The sequence below is a fragment of the Passer domesticus genome, chromosome 2, assembly GCF_036417665.1.
Source record: "Passer domesticus isolate bPasDom1 chromosome 2, bPasDom1.hap1, whole genome shotgun sequence".
Classification (NCBI taxonomy): Eukaryota; Metazoa; Chordata; class Aves; order Passeriformes; family Passeridae; genus Passer; species Passer domesticus.
The window spans coordinates 103981813-103993685 of NC_087475.1; the positions used below are offsets into that span (position 1 = coordinate 103981813).

Consider the following 11873-nt stretch of genomic DNA (forward strand, 5'->3'; position numbering starts at 1 on the left):
GCTGCAAGGTGGTACATCTCAATAATGACCTCCATGACAACAAATAAGACCATAAAAGCAGCAAACCAACAATCAAAAAACACAATGTTAACCTCAAAACCCAAAAGCGGAGTCTGTGCCTGAACATACTAGAAACATATTAATACAGCATGAGAAAACTTCTCAAGCACAGAATGCCACGGGCCTTCACCGAATGCCTGAGTACAGAACAGCAGAGCGTTATTGATGTGCTTGGCTGTCAGGTGGTTGATCCATTTCTCCTTCTCAACTCTCTAAACACTAAATCCAGACCACATGACAAAGCAACCAGTGAGACCACCAACAGACTGAACACTTAAAAGACAGGAGATGCCAGAAACACAGACCTACACAATCCCACAGGATCTTTGGACTTGCAGTTTTGTATCTTTTCTATTGTAGGTGACATCTCTCCAGCTGACAGTGGCGTCTGAACAATGCCTGGACTTTTTAAGCTGAGGTTCTATTGTTAAGGACTGGAAATGCATTCTGTTAGTGTTCAAGAAAATAGTGCCTTTCTCATGAAAGCAAAAACCAAACCAAAATACATGCTCCCATTAGCCTCTGACACACTGTTCATGATGTGTATAAAAATTGGCTCTGCTATTTCTAATAAACAGAAGAGAGCTCATACAGATTTAAGTACTTAGACAAGAGTAGTGCGTTGCATTAAGGAAATGTAGAACTATGTTACAAGAAATATAAAAGGAATTCTTCACTGAATTTGCTGAATACAGCTCTCCTCCATTAATGCAATTCTGGCTGTCATTACCAATGGTCTTCCTAACTCCTGGCCAGGATTAACTAGTCACTGAATTAGGAGCTCACTGCAGTTTTCTCTAGGAAGGTGGAGTTGAAAGAAACACAGGTAAATTCACAGAAAAAGTTTCTTTCTTCATCATGCAATGGTGGGATGAATAAGAACAGAATCCATTTATCAACAGTACATTAAAACTCCAGGGCTCCTAAGGTTTATTTCATTTTGAATCATTGCCTGCCTGCTCATTTTAATGTGACTTCATGAAAAGCTTTCTACTTTTCATTACAAAGGGATCTCAGGGCTTGGCTTTCTTCCTCCCCACACTCCGACTGCTCTTCTCGCATGCTCTCAGCTCAGCCACATTGCACAGTGATGAGAGTCCCAAATTCACTCTCTGCATGTGTGACCCAGTGAGCAACTAATGCTGTAGGTCAGAAGAGATGATCTTCAGCCATGGAAACATCAGTTCTCAGCAAGGCTTCCAAAAAGATGTCCAACAGCACACACATCAGGTAAGCAGCCTATATTGGGAAGAGTGAAAGGTTCCTTTCACAGCTTAAGACCAAGGTTTCTTCTAAGAAAGACAAGAGGATCCAAACAGGAGACTGTGGACACACAAATTTCCAGCATCCAGGCATTGGTGCCAGCCACAGCAGATCTCAGACAAAATCCAAACAAAAAAACCCCAAACAATTAAAATGTACACTTTCACAGGAAAATCAAAGGAGGGTAAAAAATATCAAAATAAAATAAAGAAGAGTATGAAAGGATGGAACTTGGAACTCACACTGAGTTTCAGAGTGTTAAAATGAATACCCAAGGCAACTTTCACATTTGCTCAGCACAATGTCCAGGAACACCAAGAGAACCTTTGCCCTCTTCTTAGGAAAATAACATGGTGAACTTTTACTTTGGATCACAGGAAAATTAACGTTCACACTTTCAGCCAGCATTAAAGTGGCTTTAATTCAATTTAGTTGGATTCCCTTTAAAGGAAAATTAAACTAAATCAAATAAAGGCCATTTTTAATTCCAAACAAGTGTGAGTGCATGCATCAGTTTAATACATTTTACATAATCCACTTGAAACCCACCTTGTTACTTAATTCAGATCACCTTTCCCATGTGCTCTGCCTAGACAAGCCCTTAGAGATAACATTATCCATCCTCAAGGAACAGCTGCATTTCATTATTGGCACCTAACTCTAGAGAGAGCTGCTCTGGAAAGGACAACACAGTTGCACACAATTTATATGTCTGTCACAGAGAGAACAATGCTCTGTATACAGCTACAATAACAATTAATATACTGGCAGTTGTTGTTCCATTAGTCACTAATTACACAGTAGACCAGTTACACAGAAGCCTTGTTCCTGGCAAAGAAGCCACTGCTCTGGAATTACTGAATTGCTAATCCAGAGCCTGCCTTTTGTTTCCCTAGTGATACCCTGCACCTTTGCCATCAGTTAAGTGAAAACACCACAGATGGTACGGATCCATAGGCAATGGCTGTGCACTGCACACCGCTGTTTAAGAACTTCTGAATTATGGCATTTGCATCAGAGGAGTCAAGGTGAGTTCAGTGACTGAACAGAATTGCTTCCAGTCTTTGTCACAAAATATAAGAAGAATAGTTTGTCACTGAAGATTTTTGCTTCCTCTTACAAAACAAAAGAGAAGTGTAGCAACCTCCACACATTGTTTCATCAGGCTGTTGTGAGCACAAGAAAATGCCAACCCTGGCTGAGAGTGGTTTTGAAGGACCTTTGTTTCACCAAGACATTTTGCAAAACTGAAAAAGGTAAGAAGTGCATAGCTGCTTTTAAAAGGATGTTGCAATAAACCCCAGTACATTTGGTAAGCCACAGGTGTGATTCTGGCCAGCCAGGAAAGGCACAAATGGGCCCAGCTGCACAGCTTTCCTTTTGATCTTTTCTCCACATTCTTTTTCTTTGTTGCCTTCTGCATGTCCTTACTTCAAGAGTGCGTCATGATCTGTGCTCTCTTGTGATCCAGCCAGTTCACAGGCCCAACACTGCTGCAGGTTTTACAGCTTCGAGAAGAGCCACAGAGGAGTGGTCTGGCCATGATCTTTGATGTCTGAAGAGCAAAACAGGAGAGGTGACCATCCTGCATGTAGCAAGTGAGAGCAGAAGGGTAATTGTCTCACCTTTCCCCCCACCAAAGAAAAGGCCCAGGGATTGAGGAGTCTTTGAAAAAATGCCAATTTACAAAAGTGGCAATTTCCAATCAGCTTCTCTAATTAGCATTTAGTGGAAACTTTTTGCCTTTCACCAATAAAAGACCTCTCCAGGGAATTGTGATTAGAGCAAACTTCCTCTTGATATGGGAAAAGGGATAGAGACAGTGTTAAAGACAGCATTACATAGTTTTTTAATGAAAGCCTAACCTCAAGAAGTTGTTCACTGGAACAAGTCAATGAACCATTTTGATCTCATTATTTGGAATCCTAACTTTCAAAATTAAAACCTAGTCAACTCATCTTGATCCAACTGTGTTCATCTGCAGTCAACAACTGCAGGAAAATAAAATGTCTCACTTTCTCTCCCTTTTTCTTTGTTGTTACTACAAATAAAAGTGGAAAGAAAATTTTTATGCTTCCATTAATAATTATAAAGATAACATTTCATACATCACATGTTGTTTTTTGCACATAAAAGTCATGAAAATACAATCCAGTTGACTACAACTTCATTAAAAAACTGCTAAGTCATTCCCCAAACTGACTTACTCTTTATTGTTTGTGATGAGTACCAAGGAACACATATTAGCCTTATAATGAAAATTCAATCACATCCTTAACTACTCACAGGCTACCACTCTGCTCCACAAGGTACAGGTGAGCATAATTGACAAGACAGATCGAATCAGATCCAACAGATTTAACTTGTGCAAGTTTTTATGGCAAAGACTATGTTTCAGCTTAACTCAGTATCGTACCACATTTATCCATGGAGCTAGAGAAACATTGAAAAAAGAAAGCACAGATCAACTGAACTTCCCTCCTAGAAAGAAGACACCTTTATGCCAAACAGCAATAAAAGAACAGAGAGAAGATTGGGACCCATCACACAGAGAGCATCTTTTATGTATGAGGAAGATGGGGCTGGAGCTTCCTTTGTCTTCATTTTCATTGTATAGACAGGTAAGCTAAGGCACAAACTGATTAATTGACTGACTTAAAGAGAGCCTGTGGCAAAGGCAGGAATTAAGCTCTGCTCCCCCTGAGGATCAGTCCAGTATCTTAACAAACCCATATCTTTCTGTTCTGAAATGCTGTGGCTTTCCTTTGTAATTAAACAGCATGGATGTGAGGGGGCTGATTTTAACTATCATTGCAGTGAAAGAGCTTGCACTGGTCAAGTGGGGAGGAACTGCCCTGCCAACCTAAAAAGGCTTCTCCTCTACTTAATCCCAGGCTTCTAAGCTTTCAGAAATAGAAAATACTGCATAAGCAACAGTAGTGAGCAATTTTGAAGGCATACTGAAAGATCTTTTTATACTCTCCCATTTTAATAGCTGGGCCTCTTACTGTATATAGTATACAGTCACAGAATAATATGCATGGGTTTAATGCCTGCCAAGGTGAAGATATTGAAAATTCAATTAAAATATAGTTTAGGATATTGGCTTATTTTAATTTCCAGTCTCCTTTACCCTCCATCCACCTCCTATGCATCCAGGACTGAAGCTACAAGTTACAGGCTAAATCCTGTAGCTCATAATCTGAAATTCCTTGTACTTCTTCAGCATCTGACCATATGAAGCATCTTCAAATTCTACAGAGTCCCTCTGCTCCTTTAATGAGAGAGGACATTGACATGCTGAGACAGGAGTAGTTCCTATTATGGACAAAACTTGATGGGGACCCCAAAATTTTGCCTCTTGGCACTAAGCCTGGCTTACTCATACTTGCATGAGCTTTTTTTAAACTACGGTCACTTCGTTGAGCAGCTTCAGAGAGGGAATGTAACTTATTTCACCACAGCAAAAGCAACTCCCTCCTCTGCAGTTCTCAGTTACCTTTAAACAACAAAACTTTTGCCATCGTTTATGTTTCTCTTTCTAGTTGGATCAATGAAGTTCTCACTGTCACTGTGTTGCCTTACACAGTACAGAGAAGAAATAGAAGTCCTACTGGGACACAATCAGAGAAACAACAATAATTTCATGAGGCAAGCAATGAACCAGAATCTCAGAAAAGCTTCAACTGCTGTCCAGAGTTTCTGCTGATCCTTCCTAAAATGGATGCGAGAGCATGCTGTAGGGTGAGTCCCTTTGGTTGCCTGCTAAGCTAAAAGAGGTGTCAAGCATCACTGCACATAACAAAACAATGTGCAGTGCTACAACAAGCACTACTGGAACAGAAATGAGATCCTTGTTCTATTTTCTCTAGCAGTGCTCAGGAACACCTGGTTCTGGAAACTAAACAACAATTTGTTTATGTCAGGCTTGAGAGAGTATATACCTCAAGTGTTTATATGGTCTGTCTAAATCTTACCCTGACTGCAGTAATGGCAGGTGTTATCCTTGTCACATGAAATATTTTCACTAAACTACTTGCTTCTGAAACTCCTCCAACTTTCCAAATTTTATTATAACAAATTGTGTATCTAAAATATTATACCTTTGGTACTCCTTTATTTGAATGGGAGCACACGGTTTCCATAATAAGTGGAAAGTAGCACAACAGGTTCCAGGACATTTCATAATCGAACCCACTCTAGATGTGGTTTACAGAAATGTGAAGATTGAGGCTAAGCACCATGGTCATCAGTTCCCAGTAAACTGAGAAGTGGGTTCTTCAAGGCCTCAAAAGAGTCCCTGCCCTATTTATAACTTTCATGAGCCCCATACAACCACTTAACAAAAGCTGATCACACCCCTGTTTGACATACAGGGGAACACAAAGTAGAATGAGTCTTGTAATTAAGCAATTAAAGAGACTAAAAAAAAAAGTGTACCAGTCTTTTCCTCAGCACATAGTTCCATCTCTCAGCCTGCAGAGAGACCATTAGTCCCTGCACTTGGGTCCCCATGGGTTGCAGTGCATTCAGGTAACCACCCATCTGGAAACAGATCAGCTGTTTACACCCTCCTGGTTTACACAGGCCCTCCTGCACACCACCCCTAGCGCAGACCTTTTTCAGTAGCTGCTTTCATGCTGTCTACTGGTTAAGGAGCAAATATCTCTGAGAGTTGACTCTTGCTAAGTCAAAGGCTCGGTGACTTCCAGTGCTTATAGCCGACTGGAATAGAGGCCTTGGCCAAGGTGTACATGCAGTGCCACAGGGCAGAGTTGGAGGAAAGATGCCCATCTACCATAGGGAGGTGAAGGAGATGAATAGAAGCTTTCTTCTCCAGTGATGTTGTCCTCATGCATGACACACTGCCTGGCTGCAGTGTACTGGGACGCCACTTGGCAACACATAAAAAAGGCAGCATATTAAAACTGGATAATAACAGGGAAGATCCACCCTGTTTTGCTGTCTTTTGAGGGTGTTGCCTTGCTTGTTGGCTTCTGAGATAGGCTCTTTCCAGAGGGGATATCTGTGTGCCCTGCTCCCCACATTTTGCTGTGGATCTATGCGTACAGGCACTGCTGCTAGGTGAGCGCCATTTGAATTGACAAACTGGGATTTTTGCTGCACGCCTCACGCTTAATGCAGCCCTGCCTGGGCTTTGAAGGCAACGGCTTGTTGCCTTGGGGTCTGAAACTAACAAAGCCGAGCTGAACAAGCCCAGGGCTCCCGTTGGATTGCTCGATCAAAGACAATATTAAACAGCACCGTTTTCATAACTACTATTCTGGGGCTCTTGGAAAGCAAGACAAAGGAGATGAAGTTAATTTCTGTTATCATAGCCTAGTGCAGCTGCAAGGGCCCTGGGAGAAGCCATCTTCTCTTGATGGTTTATGCAGACTGTGTCTTTGCAAGAGCTCCCATTAAGCCAACAGAGCTTCAAAAGCTTGTCAGGCACTTCTGTTCCCCTCCTCCCCACACTGTTGTCAGAGCCACTCCATTCCTTCCTTCAGACGTCATCCTTACAGACAACAGGGAACCTCCCTCTCCTTGACCACTGCCCTGCACCTCTGCTCTCTCCTTCACTTTTTCTGACAGCAGTGCTGCCCATTACACTGCCCAGGGAGACTCAAACTAGGGAGGTGCTGCATTAGGCTGTGCAAGGGAACTGGACAGAGGACAAGTCCTCTAGGTTCTGCTCTGCCACCAGCTTAGCTCACAACTTTAGAGAAACATCTTAACCCTTGGTTCCTATATGGTCAGCTCAGATTAACAGGGCCCAAGCTTCTTTCTTTTTTTTTTTTTTTTTAATGGCAAACAAAACTGCGTACTATGTCCTATTTCTTTCCGTTCCTGTCACAGGTGATGGAAGTCACAAAGCAGTATTGCAGGACAAAGTTGAAGCTACTTCCTTATTTCCTAATTAGAAGAACTCTTTGGGAAATTTGGGGCAATTTTAAGACACTTCTCTTACAAACAATCATTGTCATGGTAAACAAATCAGGGTGAGAACGCATGCTTGTCAGAATCAATGCAATCCCAGGACTGTACAAAGGTATCTTGGGCTCTGATTTTTCTTCCTTACTCTTCATCCATAGTTGAGCATAGAGATCATTTATGGAAAAGCAGGAATGTGTTAGAACTTGCTTATCCTCTCAGCTTGGTTGCAGTAAGGACAAGGAGGATGAGAAAGCTGGGAACCATGAAAGGCTTTGAAATGAGATTACTGAAAGGGAGGAAATAGCTCCAGAGAGCTTTGTTTAAAGTCTTCCTCATCACAGTGCATGTTATTCCTTTGAGGTCACTCAGATAAAGGTGCAGCTTTGGATATGGCATCAAAATAAAGCACTTCTTGAGATGAGCAGGGTACTTCAAGAACTGGTCTGCATCAATGGATAGAACACCCCATAATTTCATCCTCTCAAACTGCGAGTTTATGATCTAGGGAGATGTCCCCAGCAACCTGACTACTCCTGTCCTGGAATTACTCTTTGCTGATAATTCCATCTGGGATTTCACAAACTGGTTTCATTCAAGTTTGCTCTTCCCTCTAATTTCAAGTTTCCCAATTAGTTGAAAATACACTAAAATACAGAAAAGTCTTGCTGAAAAATTTCTGGATAGATCCAATACTGATGCCCATGAAATTAATAAAAATGCAACATCAGGCTCAAACAAGAGGGATACACCTGTGTCCAGCCATTTGCTGATACCTTTCACATCTCCCTCATGTCAGAGTTTTTCCTACTAAGTGCTCAGTACAGATCTCCAACAATTTCTGAACAAAACTGCCCATTCTAACTGTTGGAAGCAGAAAAAGAAAGAGCTGTTCTCAACCCAGAAGAGAAGAAGCCAGTCTTCAGTTTTAAAGCAAATCTTCTAGATGTAAATTGCTGCATAATTTAAGTTTATTGAACATCTAACACCAGGAAATGTGCAATTCATGAAATTTTCAGTGAAGATATACGAATGAGAGTTTCCGATACATTTTTAAAATGTGAAATTATCAAAGTTTTATGCACTGTCGACTTTGGCCACATACAGCAGAGTTAATTGAAAGCGCAGTCCTGGCTTTAAAGGTGTCCCCATGAAAGTGGCAATGTGTGTTTTATTGTCTCTTAGTCATTTGCAACTCAAAGGTGCCCAAATTTATGCATGAGAAAGTGTTTCTTCCAACTTCCAGCCTGCACTGCAAGACACTATTGAATCCAAGAATCTGAGTAGATGCTTTATTTCTCACATTCACATCACTGATCCTGTAGTTTCTGCCAATTAAATAATGTGTCTGGTTTCCAAGATGCAACCCTTAAGCTCCGGATCAAGACCCCATAAGAAATTTGCTTGGAGTGGATCAAAGATCCTGTAGTTGGAGTACCCTCAAGAAGAGGAACAAACAAGACAGAAACAAACTGCTGGGAATCAGCAGAAGGGTAAAGGTATTCTTTCACTCAGTAGGGCAGAACAACCTTTGATAAGAGGACACAGGTTACAACTCTTCCCCTCACAGAAACATCCCAGTTTAGGATTTCTGTAGTTGGAACAGGTACTGCCAAGGACAACCAAACTGAACAGCACATCCTTAACCTCCTAGAGAGAGACAGCATAAATCCAGGCTTGAAGCCTCTGCTCCATGAAATTGGATTAGAGACTCTTCTGTGGGTCTACCTAAACCAGATAAATAGCCCTTACAGTTATTTTTTTTCTTCTTCCTTGTTTTTTTGTTGTTTTTTTTTTTCCACATAAAATACTCTGAAAAAGAAAAAAAAATCATTGAGAAGGAGTTAGGCAATCTTCTACCCCACAACAACAAATAAGGCCACAGAGCAGAACTCAAACTCCAGTGAAGAACTGATGGTTTTCTAAAAAACATTAGATCATACATTCTCAGTATAACCCTTGTGCAGGAGGTAGACATCATAAAAGTTGTTGGACTACTTGGTTTTACTACAAGTACTTCTTTGGTCCCTTGTTCTGGTCATAAAGCTGCAGCAGTAGGAAACATGAAGTGGGATATGTGGTTAAAGTTTAATGCAGGGAGATGAAAGAAAAGAGCTATGTTTCCCCCTTCCTTGCAGCCGCAGCGAGCCAACATCAGGAATTAAAAGAAATGGACCACACTGACTGCAGAGCAGACACCATACTGTACATTTTACAAATGCAACAGAGCTGCCCACCTCCAAAACTGCCAAGGCAAATACACAGTGTCAGCTCTCCTTCTGTGCCCACCATCCCCAATATTGCTGCCGAGATACCTGCAAGGGCTGTGCTGCTGCTGCTGCTGCCACCTCTGCTCACAGAGCCTACAAGCATTTCTCAGCCATCTACTTTGACAAGTAGGGGCTCTTCCACCACCTGCCTTCAGCAAAGCAAGGCAAGGAACAGAGATCTGGGACCAGCATGCTTTTGGAAATGTGAACTTCACCCGTGTCTGTGTGGCAGGTAGAGACTTAGTTTGCTTGCCGATTATCTAGCACTTAATGCAAGCCCCACTGAATGGTGGAAGTCACAGAGCTCTAACATATATAGTGGCTAAAAACACAACTGGAGAGAAAAATTAGACCTCTCCAAAGCAGGCCAGGGCTTGGGGATTAATGTGCTTTCTGAACTGTGGGACAACCATGTTCCAGATCCTGCTGTATTTTGGAGCAGAAATAGATCTCAATGTACTGGCTTAGAAGCAGTCTCCACTTCTTTCAAAAAGGCCATCCTAGCTACGAGAAATTCGTCTTTGTAACAGTTTTCATAAAACAAACATATTTTCCCAAACAGTTTCTCTTTTTACTATTCATGTGATAATTTTTACAGCACCAGCTCTGGCTACTAACAGAAGTAGTGACTATATAGTATCAATCCACTTTTTTCACTTAGCTCAAACATGTGAATAGCAGAAAAACCAAAAAATGATTGCATTTGAGAAGAGTTCTACTTCCTATGAACATTGCTATTAGGTAATGCTGCTGTTAGACATACATAGAGGAATTTGAGAAAAGTGATGTCTGAGTGATTTTTGACTTTGCCTTTGAAGTGCTTGGGTTTTTCTTCAGAAGTTCAGCACAGCCAAACAACCACAAGTTTGCCACCAATTGTTCTCTTCCTCGTAACACCTTGGGTCTCTCTTTTCCTTTCAGAGCTGCAGTTCATGCAACCCAGAGAGGGGACCCAGAGCTCCATCCTGTACCCCCAGTTGCAGGAATGTGTTTCAAGGTCTCCTGCTGCTGTGCCTTTGCCCCAATAACTAAAGGAGGCAGCAGCATCGCGCTCTGGCTCAACCGCTGGATGCAAAGTGACAAACGTTCTGCCGGGGTTAGAATGAGATTAGCAAAATCCTACGGAACAATGATTCAAAGGTGCTGTAACAAATCAATTTCCTGCGTGCAAAAAACACAATTACTACACCAATTATCTGCTCTCACCACATCCTTCTCTCTGCAGTGAGCCAGGGCTGAGAAACCGCATCCTTTGGGCTGCAAGCATATGGTCCCTCTTCTTAGGTGACGCTGCAAGTGGTAGGAGCCGTAGTTCTCCACCCCCTTGATCAGTTGTGCCACTAGAGGGCACAGAGATTGCCAAAATAATACAGGGGAAACAATAGGTCCATTGGTCTTTGAACCTGTATTCCAAGTTCTCCAGCTCCACGAGCAACGACACTACCATTCCAGAGCAATTCATATCTGCCAACACAGATTATCACCTCTAGTGTTTCTAATCTTTTCCACTTCATCATCTTTTAGTTAATTTCTCACATCTCCCAGTTTTTCCATTGTGGCACAAACATAGAACCTCTATTTAATGCAAAGGTGGAGGGTAAGGGGGGATTTTTTTATTCTTTCCAGGGCCTGAATATTTTTCAAAGAGGAGATTCCAACATCAAAAATCAACATGTTCAGCACAGACAACCCAGTCTACAATGTTTCTTGTCTCTGGCTCAGAGCCAGAGCCCAACTACACTCCCACTGCACCACATCTGAGGTGATGAGCTCCCCCACCTTGCTGAGGTGCATGTGCTAAGGATGTCATTACTAGCAGCCACCTTGAACATAACAAGGCTAGTCAAAGAGTCCAAGTTGAGTAGCATCAATTTCCACCCAGAGTCAGCAGTCTCCATGTTTTGTTCCCTGGCACTGCTGAGCTGCTAAGGCCCTCAAACAGGCCTTGCACTGACTGGGAAAGATCCAGCAACACTGAACGGTCTGGACTGCATGCAATGCAAGATGGTGCTCCTTGCTTCCTGCCCAGGAAACAGATTGCAATTTGCATAGTGCTGTACCTGAGCTAATAAACGATGATGAACTCTCTCTGGGTCTGCATCCATGACACAAATAATCTTCAGTCGGGATAATTCCCATTATGTACCCTGGCTCATTCACTCAAGCTGCAATACCTTTTACCTCTGGAAGTCCATGGTGCCAGCAAGCATCCACTACAGAACTTGCTCTCATTTCTGTCTGCTCCCATTCCCATTAAACCAAGCAGCCAACACCACCAATCTCACTATCACTCTTCAGTTCTTGCTGTAGGTGAGATAAGAGCAAACCAGCATGTGCTGCTGATCA

The 11873-nt window shown here is 42.1% G+C and overlaps 1 long non-coding RNA gene across 2 annotated transcripts; it reads left to right on the forward strand.

Moving 5' to 3' along the window:
• Positions 1–3652: 3652 nt before the first annotated feature.
• LOC135294635 (uncharacterized) lies at positions 3653–11614 on the forward strand. Of its 2 annotated transcripts, none has more exons than XR_010356715.1 (3): positions 3653–3944; positions 4869–5067; positions 10449–11614. It is a non-coding gene; the product is annotated as an uncharacterized LOC135294635 (long non-coding RNA). The 2 variants fall into 2 exon arrangements; XR_010356714.1 differs by lacking the exon at positions 10449–11614 and adding an exon at positions 7183–7891 and having other exon boundaries at positions 3654–3944.
• Positions 11615–11873: the final 259 nt, after the last annotated feature.